This window comes from Balaenoptera borealis (assembly GCF_965194805.1).
Source record: "Balaenoptera borealis genome assembly, chromosome: 5".
Taxonomy (NCBI): Eukaryota; Metazoa; Chordata; class Mammalia; order Artiodactyla; family Balaenopteridae; genus Balaenoptera; species Balaenoptera borealis.
In genome coordinates this window covers 137755909-137782093 of record NC_138862.1, presented here as the reverse complement: position 1 = coordinate 137782093, position 26185 = coordinate 137755909, and the positions used below count along the sequence as shown (strand labels likewise).

The following is a 26185-nucleotide window of genomic DNA, read 5'->3' as shown; positions in this document are numbered from 1 at the left end:
AACGTACATTTAAAAATTCAGTACTATCATCAGCTGTCTTAGTCTGTTCGGGCTTTTGTAACAAAAATCCCATAGACTGGGTGACTTATAAATAACAAAAATTTATTTTTCACTGTTTTGGAGGCTAGGAAGTCTAAGATCAAGGTGCCAGCAAATTTGGTGTCTGGTGAGGACCCACTTGCTGGTTCATAGATGGATGTCTTCTTGCTGTGTCTTCACTTGGTGGAAGAAATGAGAGAGCTCTCTAGGGTCTCTTGTTTATAAGGGCACTAATCCCATTCATGAGGGCTCCACCCTTGTGACCTAATCGCTTCCCAAAGGCCTCACTCCTAATACCGTTACACTTGGAATTAAGATTTCAGCATATGAGTTTTGGGGGGTGATAAACATTCATTTCATAATAATACCCTCATTATAGTTACAGTAATGTGTTTTATAGATTTGTGTACAAAAAATGTGTGTGGGTGTGTATGTGTGTGTTTATACACTGCTGCCAGGTTTAGATTGCAGGCTCTTTCAGGGAATAATGTTGCCCTCTAACACAGAGTTCCCTGATCAGTTTCTTTCTACTTATATATCTACCCACCGGCTTCCAATCTCTTCTTTTTCTTCACTGTTTTCCTTCTCTTTTAATTGAGCCTGCATGAGGGCTTTAAAAATATTTTCCCACCAGCAGACTTTTAGCACTTTTCTTACTGAATACTTTTTGTTCCATATTTCTTTTCCTTCCCTTTTCGTCTTTCCTTCTTTCCTACCTTCCTACCTCCTTACCTCCCAACATTCATTAAATTTGTTGGAGTTGCAAAATTAGAATGATTGAACTTAGCATTGAAGGTATCTCAGATAGGTAGCATTCACATTTTTTTTTTAACCACAAACCATAGTAAGAAATAAATTTTATACTTATGAGCCATTTCCCACAGGTATAAATGGACAAATGAAACAAACAAGAGTTAAAACCATTCTGCGCTGGCTACCTTGAATGTATGCTGTGCTCTATTCTATTACCTTTTTTTTGGGGTATATTTCATTTAATATATGCTGATACCCATAATTAAATTTACTTCCCTATCCAATAGTGGATCACCTTTGCAATTTCAGAAGTCATACTTTAGATCACTTGTATGTTTGTTCATGACTGACTTGTAGGGAAAATAAATGGAATCAAGCAGTTTGTTTTCTGTTTCAGTCAAGCTGCCTTTTCTTCTGCCTCCCCTGTGCTTCTCATTTCTGTCGATTCATTACAAGTTATCAAATAACTTGGGGAAAGAACTGTGTAACTGCTGGGAAATACTAGAGCACTTATAGGTTCTTCTGTAGTAAGAACACAGATACCAATGGTCATATCTCAAAATATAAAAGGAAGATAAATCTTTGATAGAATCTTTCCTCTATAGTAAGGTGTATATTTCTTTATTCTCTTCTTGTTCTTTCTATCTATGTAAATTGTATGTGCATGCTGATGCTCTCAAATCATTCTTGGTTTAAAACATTTTAAACTTCCAAAGTCTTTTACATCAGCTTAGAATAACAGATTTTTCCCCAAAGTGGTCTATTCTAGTGCTCCTTCCCATTTCGTTTAACATTTTTATCCTTTTAATAAGTTGCAAACATTTAAAAATTGTGAATGTAATATATTTTATTAGAAAGTTTGGTATATACAGAAAAGTAAAAAGAAGATAAAAATTATCCTTAATCCAATGCAGCTAAAGCAGTTCTAAGAGGAAAGTTCATAGCCATAAACACCTACATTAAGAAAGGAAAGCTCAAGGGTGTCCACTCTCATCACTTTTATTCAACATAGTTTTGGAAGTTCTAGCCTCAGCAATCAGAGAAGAAAAAGAAATAAAGGGAATCCAAATTAGAAAGGAAGTAAAACTGTCACTGTTTGCAGATGACATGATAGTATACATAGGATATCCTAAAGTCACCACCAGAAAACTGCTAGAGCTCGTCAGTGAATTTGGTAAAGTTGCAGGATGCAAAATTAACATACAGAAATCTGTTGCATTCCTATACACTAACAGTGAACTATCTGAGAGAGAAAATAAGGAAACAATCCCATTCACCATCTCATCAAAAAGAGTAAAATACCTAGGAACAAACCTAACTAAGGAGGTAAAAGACCTGTACTCAGAAAACTATCAATATGAGATACTAATGAAAGAAATTGACAATGACACAAACAGATGGAAAGATGTATCATGTTCTTGGATTGGAAGAATTAATATTGTTAAAATGACCATACTACCACAGGCAATCTTACAGATTCAGTGCAGTCCCTATCAAAATACCAGTGGCATTTTTCACAGAACTAGAACAAATAATTTTAAAATTGGTATGGAAACACCAAAGACCCCAAATAGCCAAAACAAATTTGAGAAAGAAGCAACAAGCTGGAGGAATCATGCGTCCTGACTTTAGACTATGCTACAAAGCTTTGATAATTAAAAAAGACTCATACATCAATGCAACAGAATAGAGAGCCCAGAAATAAACCCACGTACTTATGGTCAGTTAATCTACGACAAAGGAGGCACAAATATACTACAGAGAAAAGAGAGGCTCTTCAATAAGCGGTATTGGGAAAACTGGACAGCTACATGTGAAAGAATGAAATTAGAACATTCACATACACATACACATATACCACATACAAAAATAAACTCAAAATGGATTAAAGACCTAAATGTAAAACTGGATATTATAAAACTCCTAGAGGAAAACATAGAACACTCTGACATAAATTGCAGCAATATTTTTTTGGATCCATCTCCTAAAGCAAAGGAAAGAAAAGCAAATATCAACATATAGGATCTAATTAAACTTAAAAGTTTTTGCACAGCAAAGGAAACCATCAACAAAATGAAGAGACAACTTACTGAATGGGAGAAGATATTTGCAAATGATATGACCAATAAGGGGTTAATATCCAACATATATACATAGCTCATACAACTCAACATCAAAAAAACAACCTGATTAAATAATGGGCAGATGAACTGAATAGACATTTTTCCAAAGAGGAAATGAAGATGGCCAACAGGCACATGAAAAGATGCTCAACATCACTAATAATCAGTGAAACGCAAATCAAAACCACAGTAAGGTATCACTTCACACCTGTCAGAATGGCTATCATCAAAAAGAACACAAATAACAAATGTTGGCAAAGATGTGGAGGAAAGGGAACCCTTGTACACTGTTGGTGAGAATGTAAATTTGTGCGACCACTGTGGAAAACAGTTTGGAGGTTTCTCAAAAAATTTAAAAAAAAGAACTACCACATGGCTCAGCAGTTCCACTCCTGGGTGTGTATTTGAAAAAAACAAAAACACTATGTCAAAAAGATACATGCACCGGAGTGTTCATTGCAACATTATTTACACTTGCCAGGGTATGGAAGCAATTCAAGTGCCCATCAACAGATGAATGGATAAAGAAGATATTTTGTGTGTGTACACACACACACACACACACACACACACACACACACACACTGGAATACTACTTAAAAAATGATAAAATTTGCCATTTGCAGCAACATGGATGGACTTGGAGGGCATTATGCTAAGTGAAGTAAGTCAGACAGAGAAAGACAAATACTGTTAGGTACTACTTACATGTGGAATCTAAAAAATACAACAAAATTAGTGACTAAAACAAAAAAGAAGCAGAGTCACGATATAAAGAACAAACTAGTGTTTACCAGCTGGGAGAGGGAAGGGGGAAGGGGCAATATAAGGGTAAGGATAAAAAGGATTATTATAGGATTATATGAAATCATGTGTGTGAAACTTTTGAAAATTGTAAAGCACTGTAAAAACTGAGGAATCTTTCATTCAATGGAAAAAAGAAAAACCACACACATAAAAAAAAGGAAAAGAAAGCCTAAGTAAATAACCTAAAACTACATCTCAAGAAATGAAAATAGAACAAACTAAGCATAAAATAGTAGAAGAATAGAAAAAAAGAGCACAAATAAATGAAGTAGAGATTAAAATAACAACAGAAAATATCAATGAAACCAAAGCTGTTGTTTTGAAAAACATAAAGTAGACACAACTCTAGCTAGATATCCAAAGGGCAGGGTGGAAAAAAACTGACACCACTGAAATACAGAGGTTCAAAAGAAACTGCTGTGAAGTTATTCACCAACAAATTGGACAACCTAGAAGAAATGGTTGAATTTCTAGAAATATACAACCTATCAGTCATGAAGAAAGAGAAAATCTGAATAGTCCAATAGTAAGGAGATAGAATCAGTAATCCAAAACTTCCCAGCAAAGTCCTGGACCAGATGGCTTCACTGGTGAATTCTGCCAAACATTTAAAGTAGAATTAATGTCAAACCTTCTCAAACTCTCCCCAAAAATAGAAGAGGAGGGAACACGTCTGTTTTATCAGGCGAGCATTACCCTGATACCAAAACCAGGCATGGACACAACAAGAAAAGAAAATTACACACCAGTATTCCTGATGAACACAGATGCAGAAATCCTCAACAAACTATATTGAACCAAATTCAACAGCACATTAAAAGGATCACACACCATGATCAAGTGGGATTTTTTCCAGGGATACAAGTATGGTTCATTATCCACAAATCAATGTGATACACCACATTGATAAAGTGAAGGATAAAAATCATGTGATCATCTCAGTAGATGCAGAAAGAGCATTTGATAAAATTCAACATCATGGTATGAACTTTCAACAAACTGGGTATAGAGGGAATATATTAATAAAGACCACATATGAGAAACCCATAGCTAACATCATACTTTATGGTGACAAGCTGAAAGCTTTTTTTCTAAGATCAGGAATATAACAAGAATGCCCAAACTTGTTGCCCCGCCCCCAAAAAGAACCTGAGTGTTATTTTCTTGGGCTATTTATCAGGGTTGTTTTTTGCAGTGAGTAACCATGAGAAACAAGATGGTGTTTCCCATATTCAAAGAAACAATCTCACCAATTTTATTTGACATAGTCCTGGAAGTTCCAGCCAGAGCAATCAAAACAAACAACTGAAAACCAAAAAAAAAAAAAAAAAAAAAACCCGAAGTATTCAGATCAGAAAGGAAGAAATAAAACAGAGGTATGATATTATATGTAGAAAACACCAAAAAAACTGTCACAATTAATAAACACATTCAGTAAATTTGCAGGATACACAATCAATATATAAAAATCTGTTGCATTTCTATACACTAACAATGGACTATCAGAAAGAGAAATTAAGGAAACAGTCCCATTTACAATTGCATCAAAAAGAATAAAACTCAGGAATAAATTTAACCAAGGAGGTGAAAGATATGTGTACTAAATATTTTAAGACATTGATGAAAGAAATTGAAGTAGACACAAATAAATAGAAAAATAGTCTGTGCTCATGGATTGGAAGAATTGATATTGTTAAAATGTTCTTACTACCCAAAGCAATCTACAGATTCAATGAGATCTCTATCAGAAGCCCAACGGCATTTTTCACATAAATAGAAAAAGCTATCCTAAAATTTGTATGGAACCACAAAATACCCTGAATAGCCAAAGCACTCTTGAGAAAGAAGAAGAAAGCTGAAGGCATCATACTTCTTGATTTCAAATTATATTACAAAGGTACGTAATCTAACCAGTATGGTATTAGCATAAAAACAGACATATAGACTAATGGAAAAGAACTGTGAGCCCAGAAATAAACCACACATAGATGGTCAATTAATTTATAGCAAAAGATCTAAGAATATTCACTGGGGAAAGGATAGTCTCTTTTAATAAACGGTGTTGGGAAAATTGGACAGCCCCAGGCAAAAGAATGAAATTGGACCGCTATCTTACACAAAATCAACAAAATACACAAAAATCAACTCCAAATAGATTAAAGACTTGAACAGAAAACCTTGACCATAAAAACTCCTAGAAGCAGATGTGGTAAGGTGCTTGACATTGGTCCTGGCAATGCTTTTTTTGTTTTTTAAATTTGACACCAAAAGCAGAGGCAAAAATAGCGTAAATCAGTAAGTGGGCAGGAGTACGTCAAAGTAAAAAGCAACACAGTATACGCTTTAAATATCTTACATTTTATTATATTATATTGAGGTCAGTCATACATCAGTAGAGCTGAAAAAATAAAAGATAAAAATAATGTAAGAAAGAAACAAGCAAAAAATCCCTACTCCTATCTTCTGGTGATGAACTGATGTAATAGATGAAAAATATAACATTTTAAAAAATTTTACTTGGATTTAACAGAGGGGAAAAAATGAAATGAAACTTAAATGATTAGTGAATCTGAGATAAATGTTCCTTCAAATCATAAATATTTGATCCTAAGAGCCTTCCAATATGAAAGAAGATTATGGAAATCTTTAAATACTCTGGAAATAAAATACGAAAAGACTGATCTAAAAGTAGAATATCTTTTTTTTAGAATAACTTATTGAGGTGAAATTTATGTAACATAAAATTAAGTGAATAATTCAGTAGAACCCACCACCTCTCTCTAGTTACACACATTTCCATCACTCCAAGGTAGAACACCTTACTTTTTAAACAGTTTCTCCTCATTCTGACCTCCTCCCAACTCGTGGTATCCATCAGTTTGTATTCTGTCTCTAAGGATTTATCTATTTTGAATATTTCATATAAATAGAATCATGTAGTACATGACCTTTTATGTTTGGCTTTCACTTGTAGTACTGTTTTCAAGGTTCATCCGTAATGTAGCATGTGTCAGTTATGTGTCAGTACTTTATGCATTTTCACAGCTGAGTAATATTCCATTGTATATATAATTGTTTGGTTTGCTTCCAACTTTTGGCTCTTGTGAGTAGTGCTTCTGTGGATTTAGGTGCACATGTTCTTATTTGAGCACCTGTTTTCAGTTCTGTTAGGTATATACCTAGGAGTATAATTGCTGGGTCATGTTGTAATTTTTTATTTACCTTTTTGAGGAACCAACAAGTTGTTTTCCACAGTGGCTGTAGCCTTTTATCTTCCCACCAGCAATGTGTGAGGGTTCCAGTTTCTCCACATGTTGTCAAAACTTGTTATTTTCCATTTTTTTTTTGATAATCAGAATATGATAGTGATAAATGATTTTCAGCAAAGTAACATTGTAGAGAGGTGATTATATTCATTATTTCTAATATAGTGATTATATATCAATTCAGAGTATCACTTAATTCTGCGTTCCGTGCAGAATTAACTGACCAGTAGAAATTGTTTACCAGAACAAAAGATTTCTTAGTTTTCTTCATCTTCTCAAAATCATACTGTATTTTGCTTCATATTTATACCGTTTTTTTCCCCCGCCTGTGTGTATAGTTCTTTGTTTTTACCAGAGTTTTAAATTACCATTCTTTTCGCTTAATGCTCATAGGAGGTCTGCGTCTCTCCATTTGTGGGTAGCACACCACAACTGTACTTTTAGGCTTCAAAATGTATGATTTTAAATCGTAAAATAAATTTTTGTTAGGTTACCTACTGTCTTGTTGAAGAAATACATCACTTAACCTGGACCTTCTGTTTTAGTATGGACCAGAGCTTCGTTGGCCTTTTGCGGAACTGTTACACTCATTTCTTTTCATTTTATTTCTGGGTTAGTTCTAATGATTCTTGTGTCCCATTGTCACAATTTAAATAAATTTTCAGAAGGTTAAATGGTGCAAGATGAATTTTCTGAGTTATGCATATTAGAAAATATTTTTATTCTCACAGTTGATTGATAATTTATCTGGGTATATATTAGTATTTCTAGATTTAAAATAATTTTCCTCAGAACTTTGAAGACTTTGCTCAGTTTGTTTCTAACATCCATTATTCCTCTGAGAAATATGAAGCCAGTCTTACTGATTGAAGAGTTTTCTAGGAGATATTAACAGTGAAAACAAAATAGAGAAAAATTCTTGATTTGATTACGCTTGCTTTTTAGGGTAGAGAGGTTGACAAGAAGCAAGATAAATAAGTAAAATATGTAGTCAGTTAGATAGTGGGGCTATAAAGGAAAATAAAGGCAAGGAGGGGAGGTTAGAGAGTTAATAGCATAGGGGGACTGATGGAAATTGTAAATAGGGTGGTCAGGGAGTACCTCCCTGAGAACGGAACACTTTAGTAAATGTCACATGGAGGTGACGGAGTGAGCAACTCAAGCAGAGCGAACAAGTAGTACAAAGGCCCTGATGTAGGAATATTACTGATGTGTTCAAGGAACAACAGAGAGGTCAGTGTGGCTGCAGCAATGTGAGGAGAGAGTAGTAGGGATTAAATTAGAGAGATAACTGGGGATCTAGTCTTTTAGAGACGTGCATTTGGCTTTTATTCTGAATGAGATGGGAAGTTATTGGCAAGTAAGTATCAACATCTGATGTATCGTTTAAAAGAATTACGTTCTGCCTGGTTGAGAAGGGATTGTAGAGGGAGCAAGGGCAGAAGCAGAGGGACGGTGCAGAAGGTTAGAGGTGAGAGGTAATTGTGGTTTGAACAACAGGATTTGCTGATGGATTGGGTTTGAGTTATGAGTGAAGGCGGGGAGTCAAATACGCCTCTGGTAATGTTTTTGGTCTGAATAACTAGGAAGATAAGAGTTTTATTTAATGAAGAAGGGGAAGCTTATAAAAGGAGTACACTGGGGGAGAAGGTCAGGTGTTTGGTTCTGGACATGCTAAGCTGAAGATGTTTATTAGACATTTAAATGGAGAGGTCAAGGAGACAGATACTGTCCCAGAGTTCAGGGGAAAGGTCTGAGATGAAGAAAAAGCTGTGAAAGTTATCAATTGTGGATGGTATTTTTAAAGGGGTAATATTGACGCAATCCAGTAGATACAGCTAGAGGCAACTGAAGGCCCCAGCTTTGGGGCCCTTTACATCTAGGAGTCAGGAGAAGAGGAATTAGTTGAGGAGGCCAGGGAAGGAAAACCGAGCTAGGTAAAAGGAAAACTCCTTTGGCTTTCGGAATATCTGAAAGCTCAGGAAACTAAGTGATGTAAATGTCCCAAGGAAGGGGGGTGATCATCCGTGGCACATGTTGCTGAAACGTGAAGTTTTACATGAACTGTGAATGGATTGTTGGATTTAGCAGTGGGAGATCATTGGTGACTTTGAGAAGAGCAGTTTCAGTGGAGGACAGAAGTCATAACTGGAGTGGGTTCAGGGTGGAGTGAGTTCAAGGTGGAGTGGGAGGAGAAACATATGTGGCAACTTAAGGGGGAAAGTTGGTCAAGAGAGGATTTTTTTTTTTTTTTCTGAGTAGAAGAGAAGCAGCATACATCAATATTGAGGATGCCCCAATAAAGAGGAGTAAACTGATGATACAGGAAAGAGTAGTGAATTGCTGAAGCAGGGTGCACAAGTGGAGAGACTGGCCTTAGGTAGGAGCATGGGTGGTTTATCCTTAATAATAGGAAGGCAGGCAGCACACACAGGCACAGATCCATCTGTAAAAGTCTTTGGTCAAGCTTTGTGTTACTTCCGGGATATGTCACATGCCAGAAGCGTCACGACTAGCTGCCTCCCACTTCTTTAGGCTTGTCCTGTTCAGCTTACCGCTTTGTGATTTTTATTGTAGTAACGTAGATGAATGGTGGTTTCCAGTTTAGGAATTTTGTATTTTAAAAAATTCTGTTACTGTAATGAAGACATACAACAAGCATTTATGAAGGATGCACCTCTTGAAGTTTTTGAAAAATCTCAAATGTGTAAATATTTCTGGAGTATGTTCTAGAGAACCACCGAGCTACATTAGGATCAGAAGCAGAAATGCTTTCTCACACCAGCCTTAGGCAGCTTGTGGTTCAAATTCACTTATCAGAAAAATGATAAATTACTTCGTGTCCTGGATTGCTTGAACAAGGGTGAAATCATGAATGTAAAAATCTACGAATGCCTGGAGTCTATTGTGTTCCTTCTGACTCATATTTCTCCCAGTCACCTCAGTGCAGGAGCACACTTGATAAATACGGGATATAGTGATAACGTTAGAGTTCCAGCATTTTCTTCCTGGTATAAGGTGATCTCTGGGATCACTGTCATGTGTTTCTGTAATGGAATAATGTTGCTCTTCCTACGCATTCTTGCTCAAGTTCCCAGTTCTCGATAGTGATATAACTTCCCCTCTGGCCGTAGGAACTGCTCATGTTGTCTTGGGACATGATTCAAGCAGCGTGTTTGCTGTGCTCCAGTACTGTAGAGTTTAAGTTAGGAAGGATAACAGGTGGGAAAGGAATTAGGTGACCCTTGAACAAGACAGGTTTGAACTGCATAGGTCCATCTATATGTGGATTTTTTCAATATAAATATAGTAAATGCTGTAGTAGTACACGGTCCATGGTTGGTTGAATCTGCAAAGGCCTAGCAACCTTGTATACAGACAGCCAGCTGTAAATTATATTTGAACTAACCCCTGCATTATTCAAGGGTCAGTTGCAATTGTGAGACCAAAAAACTGACTAGCCTTGTGCTTACTTTTCCTCATAGCACCTCTAGTGGGTCCCTCTTGGGTTTAAATAACTAATTTTTATTCTTTGCAGACCCTGCGTTTTCCTAAAACCTGGCACAAGTTCCTTGGTCACTGGACTGGAAGACATTTTTGAGTAATATCTCCTTTATATCCATACATTCACTTGTCTTCCTAGGACACATTTACTGAGAGTCAGTATATTTGGTTTACTGTCAGTTTACTTAGTTCTCTGTCTTTGGAAGCTACTGTTATGGAAGTAATAATTAGAAATAAGATGACTTCGGCTTCTTATAACTTTATTCTGATTCCCTCTAAAGGCAGGGTCTAGCTTATTGCATTCCCCTTTAAGCAGGAATGAAAGTTCTCTCTCATTTTTCTTTGGTATGTGCCCACATTATATCATGGTCTAACACGTGACATATAACTGTTATTTGTGGTGAGGCCACCCAGTACATCACGGGCTAACTCTGAGAAGGGTCTTCGGTGAGTTCTCCTTTTTACAGGCAAATAGTCAAGGTGTCACAGGCCACTCTTTCACCATCTTCTTGGCTGATTCCCTGTTAAATAACTTTATTATTTAACGTCATTTAACTTGTCTCCTTCCCTGGGCTTCACATATACATTTCTCCAGTAAGCTGCCATTTTGTCATCTGGACTTGGCTTCTGTGTTTAGGTTGTTGACTTAAACCGGTTGCAGTGACTTTCCCTTTATAAGCACAGACTTGTTTTCAAAAATCCCAGCTATCTCATTCTGACACACTTGTGTTCCTTTGCAAGTTCCATCCTCAAACTTCCAAGTCCATCCTAATAGTTTTTCCAGGTTAAACAAAACAATTAGCATCTCTGTGAGGTTTTATGCTAATGGCATATTTTGAATAACACTTAAGAATGGTTCTTCCTAAATATTTTTCATTGTAAAACATTTTAAGTGGAGAAGATCTTTGGGAGTGTCAGGAGAAGATGAAAGGGTGATGCTCTATTTATAGACTCTAAAATGTCATCAGCTTCCAGAGTAGAATCAATTTGAATTCATCTATTCATTTGATCAACAAATATTTATTGATTGTTTACACTATGGCGGGTATTACGCTAACTATTAAATATGTCATTTTATGATGTTTTCCTTTTTAAATTGGATGACGTAAGGAGACTCAGTTTTCTTTTTTCTTTCTTTCTTTTTGTTTTTTTGTTTTTTTGGGGTTTTTTTGCCTAGTTCATTGTGAATTTTTCTAGGTTTTTCAATGTACACGCACCAGACATAACTCTCACTTTTTGATAATGGAGAAACAGCCAACTCTAGATAAAAAAGAAATGTGGAAAATATGGAATCTGCTTCGCTTTCTGTCCCCCTTACTCACTTTTACAGAGACTTATCGGACAGTGAACTTGATCACCACTTTCACCTCCACTTCCTTGCAGTTTTGCTAGTCTCTGTGGTACCTGGTAGACCTGAAAGGAGCATCATGAACTGGAAGGGAGACGTTAGATGAACACGTAATTAGACAAATAGAAAAGGGATCCGTTTTACGTGAGAGGTAACTGTATTTCTACTTTACATAGAAGTTTGAAGTTTTTACTTTAGGTTATTCCCATTTAGTAATACTTTGTAGGCTGTGAACAGCTAACCCATTTAAAGGGGATTTTTAAAATCTTTAATTTGTAATGATTTGACCATTACGATGCTAATAACATTTTAATATTGTGACAAAATAAGTTTTCCGCTATTAAAAATATGTTTTAAAAATTTTATAAATGCTTAAGAGTTAATTTCTTCAGTGTGTAGGGAATATTGACTGAAGATATCTTGAAAGCCTAAATTACTTGGAATATATTTGAAACCTCTCTTCTCATGTACTTATCTTCAACATATTTTTGGGTCATTTATAGTATAGGCTTAAAGTTTGAAGTTTTACATTTTTAGTCTTATAAAGACTTATAAATATGTTTCTGTTAGTACTATTGGAACTAAATAATTTTATCCACATAATTGTCCTTCAGCTGTAGCTGTCTAGAATAAAATTTCTTGAAATAAGCAGTCATTTTCCATTTGAAATAACCATTTAGAAATGTTTTTCATCTGATAACATGTATTTTATTCTTTATAAATAGCACAGAGGAATTGAAGTATTTATGTATCTAAGGGAGGTTATCAGCTCAAGTTCAATAGTATGTTTGACATTATTAGGCTGAGAATATTTTATAATTAAAAAAATAGGTTTATTATTACTTTTGTAAAATACGTGTACTTTTGTTATATCTTATGTGTTAATCTCATTTCCTATTGAAGTCACCGATTAAAAGGGAATTGTGTACCAGTGAGGTTCTAAAACCTTGACATTATTTTAATCTGATAACAAATGGGTTTAAGTTCATGTTCTTTCATTTGTTGGCAACAAATCTAAACCTGTATTTTTTGGATTTATGAGGATAAGTCCTGCTTTGGCAATCTTGTAGATCCTCAAGAGAATAGTTAAACAGTGATTAATCATTGTTTCTTCACTGAGTGTGCAGAAAAGAATGGAAAAGCTGCATTTCACACTTCTGAAGCAATTAATCCCCATGATCTTAGCCAGGTTTGTCTTGTAGATAAGTCGGGATACAAAACGCTACCTAATTTATCAATGTATGCATGCCATAAAGTATAAAACACACAATTTATTTCATATCATTTATAGTCAAATGTAAAAAAAGAGTGACTTTGCCATATCCAAGAGTGTTTCCTACATTACCTTCATATAAACTAAGTACCAGAGATTACAATGGGATTCCTGTTTATTGTGCACATCTGGCGCAGTCACTATGCATTTTCTCATTCACTTGCTGGCATTTTTAGTGATTGTGGCATAAATCACCTTGCTAATCAGAAACATAAGTGACGGGAAGTCATCTCCTTTTTTTGAACAATGGGAAAAAACATATGGCTTCTTAGACAGGACTTGGCGGTTATACTATTTATGTGGCATTATATTCTGTATTTAGAATTTCATATTAATTGCAGTGATTTGATTGAAGGCACTGAACACCCAGGGCTTGTGGTCAAAGTATTTGTTTTATATCATTTTCATAACAAGTAAACAAAAAAGGGTAAAATGACATGCCTTGCATTAAAATTTTTTTAAAATAAAAACTACTCTGTGAACAGTTTTAAGATTAAGACAAATTGAAGAAAATATATATATATTTAAAAATGTGTGGATGTTTCTATAGATGCATAGTTATAGTAATTACAAGTTAGTTTTTAATTATACCTATTTCAAGTCACTGCATAGGTAAGAATAAAAATTACTGTCCTTTAAGTGCTAAACTGTAATCGACAGTAGTTTGCTTTTCTGGAATTACTATTATTTCAAGATGGGTTGCATTTTTGGATGAATTGTTGTTTATTAGTTGGAACCATATACAGCATATACTACAGCTAAAAGAAATTTATATGTGCAGTGCAGACTTTAAAGACCACCCTCAGTGAATTTGTTGCTGCTTGGTACAGAATGCTTAGTCTAAATTTGGAGGTTTTTTTTTTTTTTTTTCCTCAATAGGCAACTTACTTCTCAAAAGGTAGTGAATATAATGGCCTTTTATACTTATTTGACTTTATAATACTTAACCTTTCTATCCCTCATCACTTTCCATTTTCTTACGTGGGTGGCAGGAAAAGATTTATTTTGAACGTGTAAATTTCAAATGCAAATTTATTTGTTCAGAGAACGTTATGTCGTTTAAAGTTTGTTTTCTATATTATATTTGACTATAGATTAGTGAGGTCAATTTTAAAATAAATACATCAGAACCTGTTTATTCAAATGTGTGTTATTCCCTTTGAAATAGTCCCCTTGGGAAGATGTATACATAATCCATTAATCAAAGTATTTTAGCAATGCCTCTTTTTGAATTCAGTGGAATTGATGTATAGCTGCTCAAAATGGATATTTTGAAGGGAGATAAGATTCATTTTGTGTATATATGTGCTAGTATTTTTGTTTAAAATCAATCCATTATAATGGCTTGTACTGCAGCTTGTATATATCTTGTAGATAATTGGACTCTCTGAATAGAAATAGAGTTTTAAAAAACTGCCTGAATTTTAAATAAATGGTCATATTTATCCATTTTGTTTTAGAAGTCTTTTATGTTATTGTTTCAAGGACCACCTGCAGTAGGAGTCCACAAATTGAATAAATGCAACATAAGGAGAGGTTGTTTTTCCCCCGCCGTTTCGTTGCTTATTTCAAAAAATGCCACCATCCAGATTCTCTAAGGGAATAGTGTGCTATTTTTCAAAATATATTTATAACTGAATTGAGGCCTTCTTTCTAGATTAAAATTATCCAGTGCTTAAAATTACCTGAAATCTACACCATACTGCCTCAATCCTTGTCCATTTTTATTTCCTTTATGCCTTTAAAGCCTCTTCTCTCTCCTTTTAAAGATCGAGTTGTATTTGTTGTAAAGAATAATTTTTTAAAGCATAAAATTTAAAACACACATATGTATTTCCTTTTTCTTTACGAAAATATAAAAATTCTAGGATGACTGGTTGTTAAAATCCAAAAAATAGGCAATTTATGAGACGGCTAAAAGTATCAAAATAGATAAGGAAAAATAAGGAGCTCTATTTTTAGTGACTGAAGACTTTGGAATTTGTTAGTGTTGGAGCTTTGAGGAAAATTTTCTCTCATAAAATGCTTGTGGTAAAAAGTATATTATCCTGAAGTATTTGCTTATTCATCATGTTTATAAAGCCAAGGATTTAATTTCTAAGTGTATATCAATTTTTGAATGAAATTGAACTACCAGTAATGTTGATGTTCACTGCACATTTTCTGTAAAATGTGCTTTTGTTTTCAGAGACCTTGCATTATGTTTTTTTCCTCTAGTCCATTCTTTGTCTTATTTACATTCATACTTTATTGGTACAGATTACCCTCTAATGTAGAGTCTGAATCCAGTGTGGAACTTGCAAGAAAAGTTATTGTTCTTTCTTGCCTGTGTTCTCGTGGCATAAAGAATGGATCCTCCCATTGTAGGGATGACTCTCTGGTGATCCCCAGCCAGGCGGCTTCTTGCTTGCTCTCCTCTCTCTGGCCATTCTTTTCCCACCCTGGTGTCGGTCTGGAAATGCCTTTCGGAATGCCGACAGAGGAGGGATGCCTGCTACTGCCCGACGTGCTGCGGGGTGGGTGATGTGACGCTGCTGGCCTAATCACCCTGGAATTCAGATAAAAAGGGTAATTTGTGAAATATTTCCCCAAAAGGGAGGCTTTCGTTTGTCAGTGGGCAAGCTGCTTTGAGTGACACACATAATTCAGGAATTTTAATGTAAAGTTTTTAATGGAGTGTATTAAATATGAGAAACATGGAGCACGAAAGGGCAGTGCATGTTTCAGTAGTTGTGTGTTTTGTTTTAGTGTTTAAGACTCCTTCTGTGCAGCATGTCCCCCGTGTGGCCCTTGCTTGTGTTCCTTGCAGGGGTTCAGCCACATCTGGGGCGTGGCTGGCCTGCCACTGGTCTTCGATGTGTAGGAACAAAAGTGAAAATTTTGTAAAGAAAAAATAAAGACTAAAGAGCCAGACCTGGTGATGCCATCTTGGCTGCTAGAGAAGGAGCATTTCTGAATTCGGCCTGGAGTCTGTTTTGCTTTCGGGCCTAGACCTCTCAGGCCTTGCGTCAGAGACCACTGGAGATAGAAGGATACCTGGGCTGTAAGAAAAAGAAATTGAGAAAGAACAAGAGAACAAGGAGAAATATAAGATGTTTGGGGACAAGTGGCATGGCCCTTGTACCCTCTAAACTGAGAGTCCAGTAGAAAGGCATTCTTTCCCCTTTTTTGCCACCATCCACTGAGTGACTGGCATTTTACGGACCACACTGCACTGGCCGTGTTAGAAAGGTGGGGGAGAGGGGCTGGGTGACGGCGGTGCTGCTGGATAAAGCAGTGGCTAGCGCCCAGTGGAGGGGAAGCAGGCTGCAGCGAATGGGGCCCTGTGGGTGACAGTCGCCACCGGTGATCAGCAGTCCAGAGCAGAGGCAGTACCTGGCGGGGGGGAACACATGAGGCCCACCCAAGCTTATTTTGGAGGGAATGGAACCAGCAGACCTCAGATACCACCCAGAGAGGCACAAAGAGAGGTGAATGATAGACGTGCCCTGGGAGGTGACTGCCAGCTGACTGGTCTGGCTCATGAACACATGTGAGACACTTCAAGATGACTCCTGGAAATGTTCGGGGAACAATAATACAGGAGCCTGGAATCCTGCACTGTGGGTTGTATTAGTCAGAGTCCTCCAGGGAAACAGCACCAAAAGGATCTGTATGTATAAAATACAGACATTGTCTCATGCGGCTTAGGGGCTAAGAAGTCCCCTGATCTGCTGCCTGCGAGCTGAAGAACTAGGAAGACCTACGGTGTGTGATTCATGTTGAGTCTGAAGGCCTGAGAATTGGGGTGATGGCATGGGGAATGGGGGAGATGGACTAAATCCTGGTCTGTGTCCAAATATCTCAGCCTGAGCTAAGAGCGCGAATTCCTTCACCTTTTGTTCTGTTTGGGCCTTGGATATATTGGGTGATGCCCACTCACATTGGCTTCTTAAAAACTCAGTCTACTTTAAATGCTCATCTCTTATGGAGACACTTAACACAGACACACCCAGAAATGATGTTTTATCAGCTACCTTGGCATCCCTTAGCCCAGTCAGGTTGACGTATAAAATTAACTATCACAGGGGTGAAGACAAGAACCAGCAAGTGTGAGTTACATTTACTTTGTAAAATAATTTACAAATTTATTGAGATACTAAGGATCTTTTCTTCCTTCCTTCTTCCCTCCCTCCCTCCCTTCCTTCCTTCCTTTTTTTCTTCCTTCCTTCCTTGCACAAAACTTTTTGGTTAGTTACCTATTACTGCAAACAGTATTCTAGGTGTTGGATCAACAAGTTAAAATATGATTCTTCCTTTAGGAGCTTTCAGTTTATAGGAGGGAGAATGGCAGTTAAAAAAATTAACATCTAGGGGTATGAATGACATGATAGAGTCATGCATGGGAGATAGTGGACCGCAGACAAAAAGTACTTAAAGCAGCTTGGAGGTAGGACTGGGGGATGGTTCCAAGGAGACTTCCAGAGAAGGTGCAGACTGAGCTGTGTGTGAGGCACGTTGAAGACAGACAAGAGGTAAGTATTGCCTGCAGTGGCCCAGAGATGATTGCAAACCTAAAGTGTATTTGAGGAACTGCAAGCAGTTTAGGTTCACATGTTAGGTAATATTGACACCTGAGATTGTAAGGTATAAAATCTAGATTTTTGAAGAGTTTTGTGGATTATACTAAGAGTTTGGGCTTTTTTTCTTGGCGGAAAAAGAAGAGGAAGACAGATAGGGTAGGAAGAGCCTCGGATTGCATTGCTAGGTATTGTGACTTACTGAAGGAATTTAAGCCAAGGAGTGGTGTGATGGGATTTGAATTTTAGAAGAAGCACTTAAGTGACATTTAGGTATTTAAGTGAATTGGAGGGAGATCTAAAGAGCCAGGCTACTAGGTAGGAGACTACTGCAGGAGGTCAGGGAAGAATTGAGACACTAGATTAAGTCAGAGTCATGAGTAAGGAAGAAGGGACTAATTTAGGAGGTAGAATTGACTGGATTTAACAGGTGATTGATGTGAGAGGGGCAAGAGGAAAATACAGGTATCTGGCTGTATCTTGGTGGTGTCTTTCCATAGATAGCGAGCACAAGAGCAACATTTTGAAGGGGAAGAGAATGACTTCTGTTTAGGCATATTGTTGATTGAAATCTGTGAAAAGATGAGACAGATTTGGAGCCAACGCTAGTGGAGAGATTTGTTTTTATAGGAGGAGGGTGAATTTTTTTTTTTTTTTTTTTAACCGACAGTCCCAGAAGTAGGAAATAGTGGATGCGACAGTTCAGGTCCTCCAGGAAGCAGATGCCAAGATAGAAATGGAAGTTTTAAGAAATTTATCAGGGGAGGCCGTCAGAAGGTAAGGGAGAAAGGGAGCGGGAGTGAGGAGGGAGAGCTTCAGACCTTAATGCAAGCCTGACACCTGTGATGAGAGAAGAGGAGGGAAGACAGGTTGGGGAAGAGGAGCCTCAGACACCAGTGCAGCTTTGAGAAGGTCCCAGCCAGACCCGTGGTGCGGGGTGGTGGGCAGTGGGCAGAGCACATGCTGCCTGAGAGATGCCCTGTGTTGGGTGGGAACGGGCTCCCCTGGCATCCCTGTCTCTGGCGTGAGCACTGTGGTGGATCCAGAAGGTATGACAGTGGACGGCACTCCTTCCAGCAGGTTCTCTCTGAGTGGTGCACCTCCCTGACAGCCACAGCGCCTGTGGGTGTGTTTCAGCTGCGCGGAAACGTGGAAGGAATTCCGGTTCGCCCATTATTTCCCCTGCTTTCAGCAAACGGAGTGTAGAGTCAGAGAAGGCAACTGAGACTGAACAAGCGTTGGAGGGTTTTCAGGAAAGACACAGCTGATAGGCACGGAGCAGGAGAGGGCATTGTACTGGGAAAAGCTTAGTTGCAATAGTAGCTCAGATAGTCTAGTTCTGATAGGGAAGGAAGGGAAACTAGAAGGGGAAGAGGGGATTGAAATGAAATGAAGTCAAAGAACTAGGTGTTTCAGTGAGTTTGAAAGCACTTGTACTGAGTGAGGGACTAAGAGACCTTAAGGATAAAGGGAATCGTGGAGATACAGTGGTATATTCGTTTAGATTAATAACCAAACTCCAGGAAATACTGATGCATTTAAATTCCATCATGTGAATTGGGAGTAAAATTTTTACTGACAGAAAATGACAATTATGCATCATAGAATCACATTGTGGAATGTATACATCATAGAATTACATACCATGAGAAGGTATAAAGATAACATAATTACTTAGCTTTAGTAGTGTAACTTTTCTGCAAAGTGGTTTCAAAGCCACTTGTATGTCAAATTGCTTGATTAACTAAAGCTGACAGGTTTTTTTCCCCCTAAAAACTTGGTTTTCTGTGAGTTTTTCAATTTATCTAGTAACCTTAGAAAATGTTTCAGTGTCTTTTTCTTTTCTTTTTTTTTGCAAAAGAGAAATGAGTGAGCTCTCCTCTCCTGAAGGGTTTGTCTTTATACCCGATAGACAATTTAGAGAAGTGACAAAACGTTCATAGCATGTATCGCCAAACATTTCTTGAACTGAAAGCAATAAAGGTAAGATAACAGTTTTAAATACATACAAACAACTTTTCAGTAGCTGTCCTTTTGCAGAAGGGAGTCAGGAGTGGCAACAAATAATTTAGGTAATTAAAATAATACAATAAGATGGATTGACAGAATGATGGACAGATAGACATTATAATAAAGCAAATGTACTCAAATGAATTGAAGATTCTAGGTGGGTGTTCATCTTTTCTGTATATTTGGAAATATTTGTAATAAGATGTTGAAAAACCAATATCATAGCATCTGCAACTTTGAAACACTTAAGAAAGTGAGGGTCTGATGGATAGACAAGTAAAGTAAAATGTCAGTGTTAGAATCTAGGTGGTGAGTATATGAATGTTGACTGTAACATTCTTGTAAACTTTTCTGAATTTAAAAAATTTTCAGAATAACATGTTGGAGGAAAAGTGTCATAAAGAGAACAGTGTTTGGCATTAGAGATCTGAGTTCTGACTGTGTGACCTGAGACAGGATGGGGAAGAAGAGTTTCAGTTAACAGTGCAACTTTGAGAAACATAACTCATCTCTGAGCTACAGTTTCCTCGTCTGTGGCTTCAAAAATTAGAAAATATTTCTGTCAAGCAACTGGCAAATGATAGTCAGGAAATGCCTCTGATGATACCAAAGTAATAAGCTCCAAATTTAGGAATCATATCTTGGTTTTGGGTTAATATGTTTAGAATTTCTGGATATATGGGCATTTAATTATTTGATGGAACAGGGATGAGGGTGAGAGGTCAAAGTGCAAATTTTTATTATCAAGGCTGCTTAATTTCACACACATGCTGTCCGTGCGCCATGTTTAGAGCCTGTATGTTTTCTGGCTTAGTCTCCAAGTTAATCAGAACTTGTGCCCCGATTAACTGATGGGAAGTTAGAACCATCCTTATACAAAGGATGGAATCTCTGACTTTCTAGTAACCTATCAAGGAAAACTTGACAGCCTTTAAAAATTTTTTCATTTTGTAAATTGCATAAATTCTCCAAACGGGATTTACTGTATTCCTGTCTTAATTAGTAGTTCCATCTAAATATATGTACACCATACATCAGTGTGAAGTTTTTTCAGTTACATTAATTTTTAAAGAATGTATAGTAAATGTAAATCATATTTACTGCCAAATATATATTTACATACATATTTATATAAATATTTACTGCTTAATATTCAGTAGTAGCTTCTCCATTGATGACTTTCTTTTTCTTTTTTTGTCTTATGAAAATCAGTTATTTCATTTCTTTGTAAGAAATAAACTTAGATTTCTGGTTTGTTTGAACTTTGGCCTCAAGTGCATTTATAAAGTACAGTCCTCTTGTTTTTTAATTTGTTCTGTTTCATATGCAGGGTGGATAAAAATTACTGAACTTTTTATATTTATGTAAATTTATTTAAAATTAATTCAAATTTACTACCATATGCCTCAAGGGCTAAACATAATATAGACTATTATAATCATTTATATAAATCGGTTTTAAAAACCAGTTCAATATGTTGAATCAATATGTCATGAATTTCATATCTATGTAGTTGTCATCCTAGTAAATTCCATGGCATGTACTTTAACAGCATACAGATTTTAAGTAAAATTGAATAGACTTTTCTAGCCTGCGTTATGGAGGACCTTCTATTATCTTCTAGTTGACTGATTTAGTATTAGAAAAGAACTGTGCTACTTAAATATGAATCAGCTGTATTTTGTATATCCATCAAATCTTTTTAGGACAGAGTTTTTATCTCTCAGCAGTATTTACTGGTTGTCCTTCATTTGCTATTCTTTGTGTGATACAGGGTAACATGAAAATAAATATTCACTTCAAAAGATTGTTCAAAGACTGTCCTCGTTTTCTTTCTGTGGGTATTTGCCAGTCTGTGGCTGCAAATCATTATGAAACTTGAGGGGAATGACAAAGCATCTTTAAACCCATGTACATTTGTGTATTTAGTCAGTGTATTTTGTCAGAGACTGAAAGTACATTTACTTATGTGTGTGTAGGGCAGATCTTTGATTTTTTTTCCAACTATAAAATTTACACAAACTTTATTCTTTAAAATATGTATGGGGCTTCCCTGGTGGCGCAGTGGTTAAGAATCCGCCTGCCAATGCAGGGGACACAGGTTCGATCCCTGGTCCGGGAGGATCCCATAGGCCGCGGAGCAACTGGGCCCGTGTGCCACAACTACTGAGCCTGCGTGCCACAACTACTGAAGCCCGCCACAAGAGAAGCCACTGCAATGAGAAGCCCGCACACCACAATGAAGAGAGGCCCCTGCTTGCCTCAACTAGAGAAAGCCCGTGCGCTGCAACAAAGACCCAACTCAGCCAAAAAAAAAAAAAAAAGTATGTATGTATGTATTATTTTATTAATTATTGAAGTATAGTTGATTTACAATATTATGTTAGTTTCAGGTATACAAAACAGTAATTTGATATTTTTATGGATTATACTCCATACAAAAGTACTGTGAAATACTGAATATATCCCGTGCTATACATTACATCCTGTAACAAATCTGTGATATTTTTTGAAATTAAAAAGAGTATCTTCATATTCAGATAATTAGGGATCACTAATATACTAGGAACTTCAAGTGTTCTGTAATTTACATGAGTAAAATTTAAGCATGAGTACAGTTTTGGCAACTTTAGGAAGGAATAGATGTAAGGAAATATTGGTAGACAAAACAGGCAAACTTATTCTTGAGCAAAAACCTAGAATAAGAGTTATGAATTACAAAACAGTAAATATATTTCCTATTGTCAAATAGAACAGAAGGTTCCTTTTTATTCTTATATGCAGATCTTTTTATGATTTAAATTTTATTCACTTAAATTCTGGTGAAAATTTCAAATATAGGAAATTTAATGTAAGCAAGTGTTAGATATTTTTCACTGGCCTGAATGTTAAACAGTGCAGTATAGTACTGTTTCTATGTAAGTATAAAAATCAGGTAATTTTTAATATAAGCTAAAAGTTAAATGCTATTTAATGCTTAACAAAGAAATATTTAATGACCGTGTTCTCTTTTCATAACCGAACTCTGTTGACCTGCCATTGTTTATGTTTATAAGGAATTAGAATAACTTATTTTTAAAAAGAGTGATGTACACCTTTCTTTAGCGATTTGTCATTTTCTCTGTTTGCTCAACATAAAATGGCAATTTAGTGTATTTCTCACATTCTTGTAGAATTTGTTTTCTTAAACATGTGCTTGTTAGGGTCATTTGTTCTGAAATTTTTTCTTCCTACATTCAAAAATTAGTGAAAAATGTAGAAAAAGGTTCACCTTTAAGATGTCGTCTTTCTAAATGCTTTCTAGAACATTATTACCGAAGTCTGCTATACTCTATGAAGGGAAGAGGTAGGAAGAAAAGAATTAGTATCCCGTCTTAACTTGTTATTTTGGTTCAGTAGGTCAGGGTCTTTAATTAACTTTGTGTAATCTTAGAATTTTATACCTGGATCCTTCTCATCCTTTAATATCTTCTGGCCTTTTATACATGTGTGTGGTTTTTACCTTGTCAAATATAGGTATATTTTGTTTATTTAGACCAATTTCTAATTGTCTTCAGAAAGCATTGAAAGCTGAAGACTCTAATTTATTTTCAGTGTGTGTATTTACTGCTGTGCAGTATATACATTTTATATTTATGTCAGGAAAGGGTTGCAGAGGGGTGCTTTGGAACCACCTTTTCAGCTCTGAATAGCTATTGTGTACATATGGTAAGGTACTGCTGCTTAACAATTAGTAACTGCTCTGATGAAACTAAATTACATGTTTAAGTTCCCATCAGGAAGTCGCTTCACATATCTGTATTAATGTATTCAAGGCTCGAGAAGGAAAGTTAATTTTCCAGCTTAAATATTTAATTCAAGCTTAAAATTTAGTCTGTAATTAGAGCTCCCAAATGGCAGGAACATGGAGTATTTGTCCATTTTAATTAGATTGTTGTTTACCTATTAATTATATATCATATCTTGTCATATAGTTTTGATGGTAACAGATGGTGCTAGGAGTTAGTAAGGGTTTGAACAAAATAAGATTCCACATGATTTATTAAGTTGCACTTTATTAGTGAGTGGTCTGCTTTAGTCAGGGTATTCTCCTGAATAAGAACTGTGCAACATTTCACTAATTTTGATAATTATTCTTTTGTGGAAATGTTGAAGACGAAGTCTGAGATGAGTGATGTCTGCTTAGAAACAAAATGGATTACTTTAGGATTCTTTTATTCTTAAAGAGTATGTACTGTCAGTAGTATAATTGGTATGAGGTTTAGTGCATTTTGCTAAGACAATGTCAGGGAATCAGAATTTTATTTATTGGTAAAAATGTAGACGTAGGGAATGTTTTATATATATATGGTGATGATTTAGGGTATGAGAAATAATAGGGTGATGATTCAGTTATTTATTTCAAACACATGCCTTCTCTGAGTATCGAATTTAACAGGAAGACAAGATTTTTTGTTTACCAAAATATCTAAGAGCAGACTCTGTCTCCTAGTGAAGTTGATCTACAGAATTTCCTTATTCAAAAAGTCAACGCCAGATCAGCTCGGTGCTTTGTGACCACCTAGAGGGGTGGGATAGGGAGGGTGGGAGGGAGACACAAGAGGGAGGGGAGATAGGGATATATGTATACATATAGCTGATTCACTTTGTTATACAGCAGAAACTAACACACCATTGTAAAGAATTATACTACAATAAAGATGTCAAAAAAAAAAAAGTCAATACCAACTAAATGGAACGGCCTTCTAAGTTTGTTTATACAAGATTTTATTAATTTTTGTGTTACCAACTCAGCTTCCTAAGATGAATTAATTATACAAATGCATATATGCATGCATGTATGGAGAGAGACAGAAAAACAGAGAGGGGAGGAATAAAGGGGGGAAAAGAGGGAGGGTTTAAAATTTTAATCTTATACAGTTTGTCTGCAATTTATTCTAGTCCTTTAATATCATTAACTTAAAAGTACATTTGGTTGCTATTTCTTAAAGTTCTTATGTCAAAAACCTTGGTCAGTGTTTTATAGCAAAAAGACATGGAAGGCCCAGCCCCACTTTTACTAATTTCAGTGTTTGCTCTGGAGGGGCTCCCTGATGTGTATCAGATCTTCAGAATTATGGACTTCTGTTACCTGTGTTACCTTCAGTAAGCAGCATTGTTTTTTGTTAGTTTTATTTTATCTTGTTTTTATATTTTAGTTTGTCTACACTTAAACCATGTCAGTTTTTAGAAATATATTTGTCTTTTGCTGTCATCACTAATTCTTTATGGTGGGGTGGTGCGTTAACACCAAAGAGTATGATTCCACATGTTCACAGTAGACGGTTACAGATGTGTGTGTAATACAGGACTCTTATAACGTGTGAAATGCTCATGTAACTGAAATTATCACTTTAATGAGGCTTTAGTTTCATGGTTTTTCCCCCTAGAATGTTGAGTGCTTAAAAACCGATCTCAAATATTGTGCTATAATGTTATAATATAGGGAGGATTCTGCATTATATTTACAGTAATTAGAATATCAAAGGAGAAAATTATTTTTCATTTAGAATACATAACAGCCTTAGTTTGAAAGTTTGAACTTTTAACATTTCTACCCTTTGTGAATATGTGGGATTGTATATTTTTTGGCAAAATTTATCAAATGTAACATGCACTTACTTCCACACAAAAAAAAGAAAACTAAATTGAAACATATAAATAAATGAAAGAAATTTAATTTCTAATTAATTTTAAAATTAAATATAGTTATCTTTTATAAAGAAATGAGATGATAACTTGATTTCTTTGTTTTTAAAGCATATGAAATATACCATACATATATTCTGTTATTTCGTTTAATCTGGGGAAATGAATGAATGAATGAATGAACAAATAAAGACTATTTGGTGATTGTTAACAGAAATAGCAAGTGAAAAGAGAAATGCTCTTTTAGGAATGAGGTTTTGTTTTGGGTTTCTTCCCCCCCAGCCCCTGGCCCACCACTTTATCCCTTGGGAAGACTTTTATTTCAACAGCCAACCATGTACATATATAACTTTTCCAAAGAAAACGGCAGTACCGATTTATTTTTCTGGAATTATTAAGGTTCTTTCTTTCCTTGAAATAGCAGTGTATGAAAACTATTTAGGAAAATGTGGTAGTTGATAAATCAGTCTTATTCCTTGATACTGATTTAAACCACATTAGCTTTTTGGACTCAACTTTATTATTTTCTTCTTTTTTTTCACTCAGCAGAAGGGTGTTACTGTGCAATGTGGTAGGTTCAAAGTTAAAATAATCTGTAAGCAGGGTATTCAAGAGTTAAGGACTCATGAATTCATGTATGGATGCTACTTTTTTTGAAAGCACATAGGGGAAAAAAAAAGATAAGCATTTTCCTGTGCTGAGTGCTTCAGATAGAGAGGAAGGTCTGATGAGGAGCTCATCAGGGTGGTGGGGCACACTCAGGGAGCCAAGAGGCCTGGTGGGGAGAGTGGGTGAATGCAGAGTTTAAGTTTGTT

General features: G+C 36.0%; 1 protein-coding gene across 19 annotated transcripts in view; it reads left to right on the top strand.

Annotated features, from left to right (window-relative positions):
• Positions 1 to 26185, top strand: part of TBC1D5 (TBC1 domain family member 5) — a 530543-nt gene that overhangs the window by 129488 nt on the left and 374870 nt on the right. The window lies entirely within an intron of this gene.